We start from the raw sequence: 16,707 nt of genomic DNA, 5'->3' as shown, positions 1-16,707 counted from the left end.
TTCTCATGATTCAGATTAGACGTAGTCTTTCTTTTTGAAAGTAAGTCCAAAATGGCATATACTCTTGTGCTTAAGGGATGTGTAGTTTAACTAACCCCCCCCCCCATACTTAGCCTCCAAAAATACAGCAGAATAAATATAATAAAACCGGTATGTAATTTTAAAATATAAAACAGTCAAGTGAAAGTGAAAGTTACAGATGTTAAGAAATGTTTCCTTAAGGGAATGGGGCCTACCTCATTATTTCTGGATTTAACTAAAACTACTAGGTGCAAAATTGAATTATTCATGACCGGATCACTGAATCGCCTCCTGGAACGTTTAATAAAACATCCTAGAAGTACAGAAGAATGCCCCATAAATTTAAACGACAAATGCTTTCTCAAAAATATACAAAACTAGATGCTAACAATATTTTAATTATTTTTAAAACAATTTCATTGTGTTATTTTTAAACACCTTTATTAAATATATACAGTACAATTACAGATTTTAAGTATACAGCTCAATGAGTTTTGACAAATGGATCGCTGCAGCCATGTATCTAAGAACCCAATCAAGCTACAGGATATTTCTACCACCACACAAAACTTTCTGGCACCCTTTTATAGACAAGCTCCCCACTGATCCCACCCTAGGCAATCAATGACCTAATTTCTATACTCACACATTACTTCTTCCTGTTCTAGAACTTTCTTGGAACTATGTACCACATATTCCTTTGAGCCAAGTTTCTCCCGTTTTTTTTTTTTTTTTTTTTTTTGGCCAAGCGCACAGCATGTGGAAGTTTCCAGGCCAGGAACTGAACCCAAGCCACAGCTGCAACTTACACCACAGCTACAGCAATGCTAGATCCTAAACCTGTGGGGCCACAGCGGGAACTCCCTGCGCCAAGGCTCTTTTCGTTCAGCATTATGTCAGATTCGTCCACACTGCTGCGTGTGTCAGGCTTCCGCTCATTTTTACCGCAGGGGAGTGGTCCACTGAGTGTTTACCCATCCCTTTAAGGACAGACATTTAGATGGCTTCCGGTTTTCGTCCATCATGAAGAAAGCTGCTAGGACATGCATGAATACGCCTGTTTGTTGGCCATTTGTTTTCATCATCTCTTTGGGGTAAGTAAGAAGGTAGAGACGTGTCTGTTTACTAAAAAAAAAAGTCTGTTTTGCAAGTGCTTATGCCATTTTACACTCCCGTCAGAAAGGGTCATTTGTTCTGCTCTCTCCAATACTTGTTATTTTAATTTCATTACATAAAATTTTTAATTTAAGCCACTCTGGTGCTTTTAAGGGGAATCTCATTGTGGGTTTTCAATAATTCAAGTGTTTCTTCCAATCTTTGCCCAGTAAAAAACTTATCTGTCTGTTTATTGTGTTGTACAAGTTCTATAAATATTCTAGATGCATGTCCCTTTTCAGGCATTGCGCTACAAGTATTTTGTCCTACTTGTATCTTGTTTATTCACTTTTAAAATGGTTTCTTTTGAAGAGCAGAAATTTGTGATTATCTTGAAGTCCAATTTATGAAAAGTATGTAAAGCACTTTTTTTTTCTTTTCTTTTCTTTTTTTTTTTTTTTTTGGTCTTTTTAGGACCACACCCATGGCACATGGAAGTTCCCAGGCTAGGGGTCACGTAGGAGCTGCAGCTACCAGCCTACACCACAGCCACCGTAATGCGGGATCCAAGATGCATCTGCGACCTACACCACAACTCACGGCAACACTGGATTCTTAACCCACTGAGCAAGGATCGAATCCGAATCCTCATGGATCCTAGTTGGGTTTGTTAACCACTGAGCCACGATGGGAACTCTCTGCTCTTAGCTTCCACTGATGCCATCTGCTACAACTTTTGTGTCCTCCCTACTTAACCCCTTCCCTTCATTGCCAATTCTTAATAAAGCTACAATTATTCATAAGTATATAAATATATATTATATACATATGTTTTCTATATTTACTCCTTCTGCTTCCTCAGTTGCCTTTTACTCAACACACGAAGCCCTGGTTTCCACTTCTGACCGTCCTGCAGAGTCTGGTCTTGGTAAAGGTTGCTAATGACCTCAAACCGGCGAATGAGCTCTCTTCTCAGGTCTCGTTCTACTCGACTTCCATGCAGTATTCCGTTCATCTTTCTCAAAACTCTCTGCTAACTTGGTTTCTCAAGTAGTATTCCAGTCAGGGGTTTTTGTGTTTACCAAGCACTGCTTTTTGCCTTTTTGTTGGCTTTTTGTACTGGCCTACTCTTTAAATACTGGTGCTTTTTAAGGCTCTAAGTCCACCTCTCTCATCTAGAAACTCTCCTCCTGAGTAATGTTAGCTAACTTAAACCTAAGGGGCAGTTAGCTGCCCAACCCTTGCCCGCAGCCCTGGCCTCTCTCTTGAGCAGCAGATACAAATTTCTGTTTACTCGGGTATCTTTACTGGGAGATGGAAGAAGCGCTTGACTCGACATGAGCAGAGAGCTCCCTTGGATCAGGCGCTCCTCCTCACCGCATCCTGCCGGCTGGGAGGTCCGAGCTGCTCTCTCTTCGAAGGTTTCCAGAACCATCTCATTCCACCCTTGCTCTCAGGTCCCTGCGCTTCAGCTGCAGCTCTTTCCTTGAATGAGCCACGCTCGTCCTAACACAAGTCCTTCACAGATGCTTTCCTCGCTTCCTGGAAAAAGGTGTTCTCCCCTCCCCTCTTCTTCACTCTGTTAACTCCTGGGGTTATGGGTTGGACTGTGTCCCTCCAAATCCATGGTCTGAAGTCCCAACCCCCAGGGCCTCAGAACAGGACCTCTTTTGGAAACAGGGCTGATGCAGAGTAATTTGTTAAGACGAGGTCCCACTGCAGTAGGCTGGCCCGTTAACCCCATATGACTGGTGTCCTTATAAAAACAGGAGGTCTGGACACAGACACGGGCAAAGGGAGAAGCCCGTCTGAAGATGAAGGCAGCGATCACTCCAAGGCAAGAACTCTGAAGACGGTCAGCAACTTGCTGGAAGCTAGGACAGAGCCACTCGACAGATTCTCCCTCAGAAGCAACCAACCAGCTTGTCACCTTGACCTCAGACGCCTAGCATCCAGAGCTGTGAAACGGTAAGGTGCTTTTGTTGTGGCCACCTAGTCTGGGGCACCTGCTACGTGAGCCGGATACACAGAGTCGTGGTTCAGATCTTAGCCCAAACGTCACTGCCTCGAGAAGGTCCTCCCCGACTCCCTCAAAGTGGACTGGTCCCCTTCCCTCATGTACAGTCTCCCAGCCCCTTGATTCTCCCTTAGGGCATTTATCACATTAACCGGACTCCGATTTACCTCCCTGACCAGTCTGTGAAATACATCAGTACAGGTATAGGATCACCTCTCGGCATTTTCGTCTTTGAAGCACTGACCGCCCATCTGAAATGATCAAAATCGCTTATTCACACACTTATTTATTGTTTGATTCGCCATCCACAGAGCGTAACCCCAGCTCACAGAACAGTGCCAGGGTACATGGCTGCTGTTCAATAATGATCTAGTAAATGAACCAAGGCATAAATAAACTCCAAGAGGAGAAGTCATGATGCTTTTGCTCATAACTGATTTTATCTCCAGCGCTCAACACATAGAAAGTTGTTCATAGAAAAAGCACTCAATAATTATACATGTTGAGTGAATGAAGAATGACTCGATTTAATAATGACAGGCATGTCATTATCAGGAAGCTTAAAATCCTAAGTTTGGAGATTGTAACCTTGCATATACTAAAGGAAACTGTTTTTGGTCAGAATATGTTATTCATGGAGTTCCCTGGTAGCCTAGTGGGTTAAGGATCTGATGTCGTTACTGCTGTGGCTCAGGTCGCTGCTATGGTGTGGGTTCGATCCCTAGCCCAGGAACTTCCACATGCCATGGGAGCAGTTAAAAAATAAATAAATAACTAAAACATTATTCGTCAATTTACCTCCGCTTTCCAGTTGCTATTTAATATTTAGGAACATCTGCCCACAAAAGAACCCAAGAGACCAGCTCTCAGCTTTGACTGATGTCGAAAAGATTTAAAGTCATGGAGTGAAGATATAAAACTTTTGTCACTTTCTTCATGATTTTTTCTAGAACAGCAAAATGGAAAAAAAAGGCTTTAAAAAAGTTTGTTTCGGAGTTCCCGTCGTGGCTCAGTGGTTAACGAATCCGACTAGGAACCGAGGTTGCAGGTTCGATCCCTGGCCTTGCTCAGTGGGTTAATGATCTGGCATTGCCGTGAGCTGTGGTGTAGGTTGCAGACGAGGCTCGGATCCCGAGTTGCCATGGCTGTGGTGTAGACCGGTGGCTACAGCTCCGATTTGACCCCTAGCCTGGGAACCTCCATATGCCGCGGGTACAGCCCTAGAAAAGGCAAAAAAAAAAAAAAAAAAAAAAAAGTTTGTTTCAAGATCACCAGAAACAAATCATTGCTGAAGCAATGCCAGCAACATGAAGACATTTTACAAAACATTATTTTCACCTATTATCCCACGTCTCTATCATAATAGGTATTTTCCTTTTTCTGTGTTTCTTACAGCTTTTGCTCCAAAGCATATATATTTCATGCAGTCCAATAATTATATGGCTATGACCAAGAGAAAAATAGTCTCATGGGGAAAATGATAAAGCAACTAAAAACTACTTTGGAAGAAAAACAGTATTGCAAAAGCCAAGAGACAGTGTCCCAAGTGCCACTGTTTGCATTCTATCACCTTTAATCTGAAAATCTCTTGAAAGAGCTCCTTTTAAACAGGAATCTCTCAGAATTACAGAAAAGCACTTCTTGGGGGAAAACAGATTCCACTATCATGAATCAGTCCAACCGAGGAGGCATACAAGGTAACCGGACACCAAACAAAACCCTGGCTTTCAAGGGATTAAACGTCAATTTATTTAATACCAGCTCACTTAGATTTTGAGGACTTTTCCTTCCTTCTTTCGTAACTTACAAAGTCTTGACCTCACCAAGGATCCCGCACCCCTTCCCAAAGTCATCATACTCAGAAATACAAAATATGCACACGACTCAAAGTATAAAAGGGATTATTACAAATAATCAGAATCTCATCATCAGTGGTTCGAGATTAAAAAAAAGTAAACAACCAAGTAAACTAAGAAAATTTTTAAGTCTTTCAAAGAGAAAAAACACATATGCACACACAAAAACTGGACACAACCAGTCACTGAAGAGGAGGTAGTTACTAAAATAACTTTTTTTTTTTTTTTTGACATTTCTTGGACTGCTCCTGCAGCATATGGAGGTTCCCAGGCTAGGGGTCTAATCAGAGCTGTAGCCACCGGCCTACGCCAGAGCCACAGCAACGCAGGATCTGAGCCGCGTCTGCAACCTACACCACAGCTCACGGCAACACCAGATCGTTAACCCACTGAGCAAGGGCAGGGACCGAACCCGAAACCTCATGGTTCCTAGTCGGATTCGTTAACCACTGCACCACGACGGGAACTCCTAAAATAACATTTTTAAAAACCTTAAATTTTTCATAGTTCTGATAAAAGTTAACGTTGCTGATGTTTAGGAAGATTTAGTTACTCTCTCCCAATTTGTGGGAGAAAATAAGGTTTATTTGAACACTTTCTGATTCAACCTTTATCTGCAATATGCGGCACCGCTTTTCTGTTATCAGAATACATTCTGCTAAAAACACGGAAAAACTCGAAAGTTAAAATAGATGCTCCCATTATTTGGGACAGTCTAATCGCCTCATTTTTATACTGCCCCGTGCTCAGCATTCCCTTGCTCCAGGAAAAAAATTTACTCAAACTAGAACTTGAAAGACTTTCATTCAATAACAACACCACAGAAAATTTTGCTTTAAAAATTCTTTCTTAAGATCGGCTTGTCCAACACATGTGATAACGTGAGATTTGCACTTTTTAGAAGATGGCTTGTTTAATGTATTTATGTGTAATATACCCACGTGGAGAGACGTGCTCCACCATATTCGCATCCGCAGCAGACAGCCTCTGTTTCACCTGTGAGGCTCACCATGATTGCCTAATGCATCTAGAACGGACCCGCGCTCGTGGGCCTGCACTGCACACCGGTCACTTAGAAGGGAGCGTGGGAACCTCAGGTACAGCCACGTGGTGACTCTTGGGGGCAACTCCATAAAGTCAAACTCTCTGCTGGAAATGGTCTTAAATGAAATGAGTGGTATGGATGCCAACTTGTTCCAAACATTCAGGCAGATCCGCTTTGCAAATCCATCCCAAACCGTGAACTCCCTCAAGTCCCATGGTCAGTATTCCAGGCGGCTGGAGTCAAGGACTCAGGGGTGTCCCAATCTGAACCCAGGATCTATAACTCGATTTGCGACTGAAACAATCAAACGATGATGGGTCAGCAGTGTCACGTCTCTGCTTTTATGTCCTCCAAACCCTGTTCCAACCTGCTAAATTAGGACACACGTTCTGCTTCCATTTTCAAAGACATCCATTATTTTGAAAATGAAACTATCAAGAAGAAAAAGCAATGTGATATTTATAAATAATTATCTAGTTCAGCAAACAATTACGCCCGAAACTAACAAGTACTTTAAACCATGAATTTAAGTGTCTTGGAGAAGAAAACACCCTGACGAGGTTCCTTGAATCTCGCCGGCCTGGAGAAGGTTATGATCAGAAGCACAGCCCGTGAGAAGGGTGACGAGCAGGCAGGAAAATAAGGGCTTGTACTTGAGGTGTTCAAACAAGTATTTTAAAAATGTGCCTGTCTTAACAAGCAACGCTTTAAGGTGTAGGAGGGTAACACACAGGCGCTTTCAGTTTTCAGTTTCCCATTAAGCTGACATCGGGGAAGAAACCCGATAACTTGGTGTCTCTGAAACCGGACCTTCAGCTTCGGAGATTATTTTCGCCCCACTCAAAATCCCTTTTAGCTGTTTTTTTTTTTTTTTAAATCTCAACTACATGCTTTGTGTTTGTGTATGGTCATGCATTTATCAATAAACGGGCTCTTCCCAAGACGCGTCCGCAGTGAAACACACCAGTGCCCTAGAATTCTGCGATGCACAACCTCGAGCTATAAATTTCCACAAGGAGTCATCTGAACAACTCTGCCTTTGGTAAACCAGAGGAACTCCGAATGAGCTCTCTGGAACCTCTTGAAGGAAACAAGATGTTTGAAATCACTTGTAGCTATTTTCAACTCCCTTTCGGCAAAGGATTTTCCTGTCTAGGCTTTCTAGGTCAAGCGATTGGCCTATGTAAGCAAAGATTGCCTCGAGTCACTCTGCTTCAAAGGAAACACGACCTAAGATGGTCTCTCCGAACAGTTCCGACATCAAAGTACCCGGCAGCTTCCTCTACCTTTGGAACGGCCGGGGTTAGTCTAGGCAAGTCAGGAACTTCAAAGAGCTGGCCCCCGGCCAGCCACATTTGCGCTCAGTTGCCTCCAAAACCGAGTTAATCCTCCTTAAGGAAGAAATGGAGGTATTATTTACCAGACAGCTAAACTTTGTCTTCTTAGTCAGTGGAGCTTTGCCTCCAAATAAGTTTGGGGGCTTTGTTGACTTCCTCGATGTAATTTGAAAGCACATAGTAAGTACGCAAGAAACATGCCGTGGCTGCATGAACGCCTGAATCCGAATGCATACAAGGTGAGTGACAGGAGCCGGTGTGGCAGCCACGCCTACCTTCCAGAGTGTTAGCTACTAACCTTAGGATGTGGCTCCGCTTCCTGTGTCAGGTGAGCTCTCAGCACCATTCACTTTCCCCACTGCCTCGCTCAGCTCTCCTGGTCGACAGCATCAGAAAAACCTACAGGAGAAACATTCAAAGAATATGTGTACCAACTCCATTATCCGAGTTGGAGAGGGACCACTGAGAAATCTTTTCCTGCATCCCTTTATCTCCCCGTATCAGAGACGGCAGGGTCCTATATGCCACGTTAAATACACTAGTTCAGAGACGGCAGGGCCCTATATGCCACATTAAATACCCTGGTTAAGCCTATACATCTCCTCCCAAGTTGCCCTCTCTGAGGGTTTTCAAATTTATGCCTGTGCCAGAGGACCAGGAAATCATGGCGCTTTCTATGAACTATCATGCTGATCCTTAGTGAGAGACCGTAAAACAGGATACATTTAATCCTGTCGTACAAATGACGAATAACTGCATAGCAGACAGTATTCCTTCTATGTACTTTTTAAAGCAAAACTCGACCAAAGGTCTTTATATCACAATAAAAAACAAGCCTTATGAATTTTATACCATCAAGAATGATAATGTGATTTCTGTTCATTTGTCTTGCTGTTTAATGTTCACCATCAGAAAGTAATTAACATCAGAAAACTCAGAAAAACTAAAAACTGAGCAAACCATCCATTTGTCCTTTTTTAGCCAACTTGGAAAAGACTATTTTTACTGTACGAGGAGTTGCGAGGTATCAGAGCGCCTAATTGGAGAATGAAATTATGACCGAATCAGGGAGAGTAAAACAGAGGAGACGGCTGCATCCCGAAAGCAGCCTCTAATGAAGGCCCTGCCCGATCTCTTTGGAGAGGCAGGTGCAGTCTGCGCTGGTCCTGGACAGCCAGGGCCCCTCCCTCCTTAGCTTAGGAAGAAGGGCAACCTGGGAGCCCAGAGATGCTTTCAGGGCATCCACAAAAGCTAAACTATTTCCACGAAACAATATTAAGTCAGCATGTGCCTTTTTCACTCTTATTCGCTCACAAGTGTCCGATGGAGTTTTCTAGAAGCTACATTATGTGCAGTGTTGCGAGAGTGTGTACTGCGAGACAGGAAAACCCAGATGTCTTCTATTAAGCCAGACCTTAGAGAGGTTTGTAAACCACAGAAAACAATGCCATGACTCTAATTTTTTATTTTGGGGAATACAGTTATTTTACATGAAATTTGTTATTTATGTTAATATTTAATAGATTTTTTAATGACAGTGAATATTTTAAAATTCGGTTTTAATTTCTACCATGGTAAAGACTGACGGATTTAACTCACATAAACAAAAGCTCTGTGAGGTCCGCAGCCAATTTTAAAAATACAAAGAGTTTTACCGATCAGAACGCTGGAGAGCCTCTGGTTTACAGAGTAGGAAACGACAAAGCAAAAATGGAAAGAACACTGTTCAGGAAAAGAAGTATCTCAGAGACTTAGATGTGAGCTTAGAATAAATAAAACCTAAGCAACTTGCATTTTCACAGTGCCTGGGTGCATTCCTTCACTTCTATTTGTAGCCAGATCCCTATAATAATTAGTTTGTGTTTTGAATATCACAGGACTCTCATTAATTGGGACTAGGGCAATTTAACTTAATTTATTTAATGTAATACACTAATTAGTCACTTAAAGATCCATCACCCTCTGGTATGGGGGGCGAAGAAGGGATCTTATGTAGCCACGAATACTCGGTTCCAAATGAAGAGCCCCCAGTCCAAGCTAAACCACGTGGGATGGTCATGAAGGGAACGACTCGATATCAGAGATGCTGGAAACACCCTAAGGAGGTTCTTACTTAGTAGAGTAGCAAACTACTAACATCTGCCCTCAGTTGTTTTCCAAAAAAAGGTCATTTTTTCTGTGTATCATGGCAGAATCTTTTTTTTCTTCCACCCGCCATGAGCAAAGTATTGAGCACATACCCCCAGTTTAGAATGTACATTATAGAAACATACTTCTCTCCCAAGAAATGACGTAACTTCAAACACATGCAACTTAGACATTTTTAAAAGACAAAGAAAGTAGTATATTAAAGTAAGCATTCTATTTTATTTATTAATGGTTTCAAAACTTTCACTAAAACCTTCTTTTATTACTTACATATTAATACAGTGAGAATGGTGTTATACACGCTTTTTTAAAGAAAATCTTGATTGAACCTTTTGTGATAAATGGATTTGCACGTCTGGTTCCAATTTCAGTTTATTTACGTACTTAGTTACAGTGGCTGTCACAGTGGGAAGAGAAAATCTGGCAAATGAGACACAGATCCAAACGGGAGAAGCACATCTTTAACTGCATTTAGCAAATCGTGACACTTAGTTTTCAGTTCAACCTGTCAGTTGTTAGCAGTTTGTCTCCACATACTGAGTGTTCATTTAAAATCTTAAAAGGCCAGAAATGGTGACTTCAATAGTGAATACCCTTTCTGACTTATTTCACTCAGTATGAGAGTCTCTAGTTCCATCCATGTTGCTGCAAATGGCATTATGTCATTCTTTTTTATGGCTGAGTAGTATTCCATTGTGTATATATACCACATCTTCCGAATCCAATCAGACTTGGAGAAGAGACTTGTGTCTGGGGGGGGAGCGGGAAGGAGTGGGAGGGATCAGGAGCTTGGGGTTAACGGATGCAAACTATTGCTCTCAGAATAGATTTACAATGAGATCCTGGAGTTCCGTCGTGACGCAGTGATTAACGAATCCGACTAGGAACCATGAGGTTGCGGGTTTGGTCCCTGCCCCTGCTCAGTGGGTTAACGATCCGGCGTTGCCGTGAGCTGTGGTGTAGGTTGCAGACGCGGCTCAGATCCTGCGTTGCTGTGGCTCTGGCATAGGCCGGTGGCTACAGCTCCGATTAGACCCCTAGCCTGGGAATCTCCATATGCCGCGGGAGGGGCCCAAAGAAATAGCAAAAAGACAAAAAAAAAAAGGGATCCTGCTGTGTAGCGTTGAGAACTCCGTCTAGATACTTACATCGCAATGCAACAAAGGGAGGAGAAAGTATGTATACACGTATGTGTAACTTGGTTCCCATGCTGTACAGTGGGGAAAAAAAAAACACTGCTACAATTTAAAAAAAGAAAAAAAGCTAATACCTCAAGGTACAATATGCACATGGAATGAAATTAATCATTAGGAATGTGCACGTGTCTGACAGGTTGAAGAGCTGGGTTTCAAAGCTGGAAAGCATGGTTTCCAAGTCAGGCAGTGAGATATGCTCTCCTTGCTACAAGTGGGGTCCATGCCAGGGGCACCTGCAGCTCATGTGAATGCAGAGTCTCAGGCCCCAGGCTCTGAAGCCAGGCACTCCCCTGCTCAGCCAGCCCAGCCCAGCCCAGGAGCTGGTTGGTTCCAGGACCAGGACTCCCTGGGCTGTCCAGCCAGGTACACTGGGATGTGACCCTGCCTACTAAGAGCCTCACCAGGATCGGTACCCAGGTCTCAGCACCAGCCCTGGGACCACCCCAACCCCAGACCCATGCACCAGCCAACCAACACCAGCTCTGGGATCCCAGAGCCCTTAGGCAGCCGCCCAGAGACAGGCTTCATCCATGAGCAGCCAGCAGCCTCTGCACTGGGCAGGGCCTGGCAGACAAGTGGGCCGGAGCCAGTCATGCCTGCCAGAATGCTCAGTGCCAACTTCTGCCACAGCAGACGGGTCCACGCAGCCACAGAGTGGCCACCCCTGGAGAATATAGCTCTGACAAGCAGAGGGGTGTGATTTCAAAGCCCAGAGGCTAGACCAGAGGCTCTGAAAACAGATGACTCACCTGGGGGCACTTTTAAAAAAAGAGATTCACACATGTCTGAGTACACTTGTTTTTGTCCTGCTCTGACTCAGAACCATGATGTTTCACATGATCACAAAACAAACAAATAAATAAAACCCCAGACAGAATACAAGTAGCAACAAAGAAGCCTGAGTGAAGGGTCCACAGGAACTCTAAATTTTCTGAAGATTTTAAATTATTCCAAAATTAAAAGTAAAAAACAAAAACAAAAACAAAAAAAGGCCCTGGGCCTAGGTGAATGAGTAAGAACTCCAAAGGAGGGAGACCTAGGAATCTGTGTCTTTAAATAGCCCGAGTGATTCCATGCAGTCGCCCTGCAGGAGTCTGAGAACTCATTAAGGACCAGGGTTTGGGGAGGAATGAGAGATTCAAAGGACCATCACTTACTGAGAGCCCACGATTTTCCCATGGACAGGCTCTCCACCAAGATGAACAGGACAAGGTGTCAGACTGGTAGCTTTCCTTCTAGTCCGAGAACCTCTCACCATATAAAGGGAGACTGCTCCCCATTTAGGACAGAAGATGTATTCTGCATTTTGCCTACTTGGAAGCAGATGCAGCATGTTGAAAATCTGCTTTAAGTACAGAGTTGTAACACCACACGCTGTACTGTTCCAAAGTCTTGCATCTATTTCCAAGAGACCCTTTGCACGCATCTTTGTAACCATACGTGTATGATTAACAAACCTGTCTGTGCTTAGGCTCAGGCAATTATCTCTTGTAATTCTTACACAGTCTGTGTCTAAACAATGTTCGATCTTCATTACGGGAAAATGTGGAAACTGAAAAAAGTAATGTTTCTGTTCAAAAAAAAAAAAAGACCTTGTTCATATATAACCCTTGGTTGTTGCTGCCGCTTTCCTCTTTGCTGTCTTTTAAATTATTTTTCTTAGGATAAATTTTCATGCTTGGAATCACTGGGTCAGAGGACATGAACATACTTATACTGCTTAACCTGCACTGTCAAATCGTACTTTATACACTTTACCATCTTCTTTAAAAGATAAAAAAAAAGTTAGTTTAAAAGACATGAAATTATTTCCGTACCTTATTTTAACTGACATTTCTTTAAGTAATGGTACTATCCCATAAGTTTCTTTGATATATATACACATAAAATATATTTTTTCTATATTTACATATTTAACGCCTGGTCCAATTATAATCTTATGTATGTCACTAAAGTTTTACATGTGACAGACCTTAGCATTCTTTCTGAAAAACCGATTTGTAACAATTTACCTCTTTAGCGTCTATGATATTTTAAAATTTTTCATCATATTAATTTCCAAATATTTATACAGACATATTATTCTGATGTTTAAGATATTCTTGTCATCATCATTACTAACTTCCAGTAGGTTTAGTCATAGAAAGATAAGGAATTCACAGAATTCCATCATAAAATGCTTTCTTTGTTCTGTCAAATTCGATAGAAAACCAAGTCTGCGAAATGAGAAATGACCTAAAAGTAAAACATATAAGAAGTTTCAAAACTGGAATAAAGGAAACATGTAGACAATATTTTTCCCTATTCATTCATGAATTTCAAAGAGAAAAATTCAGTCTTTCACCTTAACCTGCAAATTTGCAATGTTTCTTCTTCCCTCTCTGGACAAAGATACATTCAAACGTAGCGCAGAAGAGAGAAGAGCCCACCATCTTCAAGTGCCCTCTCCTTCTGCCATTGTATGGGAGCTATTCTAAATATTTGCCATTCCCAGATTACAGAAACAGAATGAGAAGCCAGTCCTTTGTCGTGCAGACGATGGACTGGCCTCTAGAGGTAAAGAACACTTCACACGCCTTCACGGAGGAACTAGATTTAGAGGTTAAAAGTTGAGACAATCATTACAGAATTAAATTATTATTGTTATTTGCAACGTACATTTTATTTTAAAGTATTTGCAATGTTCAAGTATTTTATTCTCGATTTTCTCACAACATGAATACATACGGTAAATAAACCATAATGAAAAAAGAGTTAAGAAAATCTGAAACTTCTCCATGTCAACTTCAGATAGAAATCAGATCACTCCTTACATGTTCATACAGCATTTTTTTCCTAAAGATTCATCAAAAATCCAATTCTATAAAAATGAAAATATCTGCTTTCTCTAAATGTTAATTGTTAAAATTGAAGTCCATAACCCTCCCCATCTCAAAATTTTCCTTTTGCTGGTTCAGCCTTGTTCATACCTTCATAAATGTTTGGGTTTTTTTTTGTTTTTTTTTTTGTCTTTTCTAGGGCCGCACCTTCAGACTATGGAGGTTCCCAGGCTAGGGGTCTAATCAGAGCTGTAGTCGCCAGCCTATACCACAGCCACAGCAACACCGGATCCGAGCCACGTCTGCGACCCACACCACAGCTCAGGACTACACCGGATCCTTAACCCACTCAGCAACGCCAGAGATTGAACCCCCAAGCTCATGGCTCCTAGTCAGATTTGTTAACCACTGAGCCACGACGGGAACTCCCCTTCATAAATGCTTTAATTTGGTACAAGAGTCTTACATGTGTACATGTTGGATACACAAACACACATAAATATGTATGAAATACTCAACAATTTGTTCTATTCTACCCTTTAAAAAAAATAGGAATATCTTTTGTGTTCCTTCCAAAATCCAGAATTAAAGACTGGCAAAGCAGTATTTTTCCTTAAAGTTTCCTCAAAACTAAAAGTATAAATGACCTGTAAAAACCTTTGAGTATAACAACTGAATATATTATGCTGCTAACTTCATAAGTTTGAAGTATCCCTAATGCCAATTTTTTTTTTTTTTTTTTGGTCTTTAGGGCCTCACCTGCAGCATATGGAGGTTCCCAGGCTAGGGGTCGAACCGGAGCTGCAGCTACCGTCCTACACCACAGCCACAGCAACACAGGATCCAAGCTGATCTTCAACCTACAGCACAGCTCTCGGCAACACCCGATCTGTAACCCACTGAGTGAGGCCAGGGATGGAACCCACATCCTTAGGGATACTAGTCAGATTCGTTTCCGCTGTGCCACCACGGGAACGCCCCTGGAATATGTCTTTATCAACAACTCTTCAGGAAACTCACAAGCACGGCTTTAGGACCATATCCTCGGTCTCTCAGTTTCCTCAAACAAGTCAGAACCGATTTTCCTGCATGTAACACTTGTCCGGAACTCTTCCAGACATAATTTCCCCGCATCTACCGCCTCTCTAGAACTCTTCCAGGCATTCCATCTGGGGATGAGGATCCACCAAGCAGCGCCAAATCTTCTCTCTCCACATTCCATAAAGTCACACTTTTCACAGAACCATCCTGGTTCAGAGGAAAACGTTAACCTCTCTCAAACAGACTTGTGGTTGCCGAGGGGGAGGGGAAGGGAGGGGGACAGACTGGGACTTTGGGGTTAATGGGTGCAAACTATTGCCTTTGGAGTGGATAAGCAATGAGATCCTGCTATACAGCACAGGAAACTATAGTCACTTGTGAAGGCACAGGATGGAGGATAGAGTGAGAAAAAGAGTGTGTGTGTGTGTGTGTGTGTGTGTGTGTGTGTGTGTGTGTGTGTGTGACTGGATCACCTTGCTGTACAGTAGAAACTAACAGAACAATGCAACTCAATTATAATAGAAAAAAATTAAAATCTTAAAATAAAAAATAAAATAAAAAAGCAAAGTTTTTCCGAGTGGTAAATAGCCTACCCTGTGGAGAAGGAATCTGCTAGGAAAGCCTGGGTAGATCACGTTCCCTAGCCCCTAGCATGGAATGTTATCATGCAAATAAATGAATCTGAGTAAATAATACTCACTCTCTTCGAATACAAAAATAGTCCACACAAACCAAAGAAAATCTGGACCACAAAGAAAAAAAAAAAGTGAAACAACCATCAGCCGTGACCCAGAGACCTGAATACCCTCTGAACATCTTGGCACAGGTGTTTCTAGTCTTTTTTTTTAATATGCCCCTGTTTCTCTTTTTAAAATATAAGGGAGATTGTGCTTTCTGCTTTCTCCCCCCCTTAATATCGCAACAATCACTTTCTGAAGTTAATTTAAATTCTGTAAGTATAAGCTGTAACAGTTGTATATTACATCACCGGATGCCTGATATTTATTCAAACATTCCTCCTATGACTGAATATTTCGATTGCTTCTGATTTTTGTTATACTAACAAATACCTCAATGAGTACCTGTACACATGATCTTTTTTGCATATTCATTATTATTTCCCTAAAACTCCTAGAAGTGGAGTCTAGATACATTTTATGGCCACACCTGAGGCATATGGAAGTTCCCAGGCCGGTCGAATCAGCACTGCAGCTGTCAGCCTACAACACAGTCACAGCAACACTGGATCTGAACCGCATCTGATAGCTATGCCACAGCTTGCTCGCAGCAACACTGGATTCTGAATCTACTGAGCAAGGCTGGGGATTGAACCCGCAGACACTATGTCAGGTTCTTAACTCACTGAGCCATAATGGGAACTCCACTGATACATTTTAAAACTCGGCTCTCTTGAATGTTCTGCCCATCTATATTCTGCATGCAACGTGTGAATGTTCAACAAAACTTCAACATGGAGTGTTAAAATATATTCTGTTAATCTGAATAGGTGAAAATAGTAGCTTATTTTAAATGTACATTTCTTTGATTACTGGGAAAACTAAACATTTTCTAATCTATAGTAGTAATGTATGTCCTTTTTGTGATGTGCTTTTTTGTCTGTTAATATTTTACCTTTTTTCTTATCAGCTAAAAAGCCATGTCTTTAAAAGTCCTTTCGTGAGAGGACTCTTCTTTGAGAGAATCAATTTCAGTGTAAGGTAAAACTATCAGAGCCCTTAGTCTATATAGGGCTAGTCTTTAACTGCTCAAAAAAGAAGAAAAAAACAAACAAAAAAAGGGAGCTGCCAAATAAACAGACATTAAAATGTTGCTTTTATTTAGACCCCCCAAAGCAGGTATTTACATTTAGCCTGCTTACAGATAAAACTGTCCTGCTAGTATACCAAAAGGCAGGTCTCAGCTTTCCTAAAATTACTTTCTTACAATTACAGAAGTACCCTTAAAGATCTTTTAAGAATTAAAACATCTGAAGATTTTTGCTTTCAAAGTAAATCAACTTAGAAAACGGGAACATGTTACACGTCCACACTACCTCAGGGTTTACCAAAAAAAAGTTTCCCCCAGACTGCTGTCGCTGACCCCTGTAACCTCCACCCTTCACTCCGGGCATA

General features: G+C 41.8%; 1 protein-coding gene across 12 annotated transcripts in view; it reads right to left on the bottom strand.

The window, feature by feature from the left end:
• Positions 1-16,707, bottom strand: part of DISP1 (dispatched RND transporter family member 1) — a 1,033,384-nt gene that overhangs the window by 99,053 nt on the left and 917,624 nt on the right. For 6 of the 12 annotated variants that reach the window (XM_084979157.1, XM_021064351.2, XM_084979159.1 and 3 more), the window contains one exon: positions 7,670-7,770. The exons of the other annotated variants lie outside the window; for them this stretch is intronic. The gene's annotated coding sequence lies outside the window, so the exon portion shown is untranslated. The remainder of the gene's footprint in view (positions 1-7,669; positions 7,771-16,707) is intronic. 12 annotated transcript variants of the gene reach the window in all.

Source organism: Sus scrofa, chromosome 10 (assembly GCF_054392235.1).
Source record: "Sus scrofa isolate SSC_HxYL_T2T_F1_AM1 chromosome 10, Sscrofa_HxYL_maternal_Yorkshire_Landrace_v2.0, whole genome shotgun sequence".
NCBI lineage: Eukaryota > Metazoa > Chordata > Mammalia > Artiodactyla > Suidae > Sus > Sus scrofa.
The sequence above is the reverse complement of the archived record's forward strand: the minus strand, read 5'-3'. Positions and strand labels throughout refer to the sequence as shown.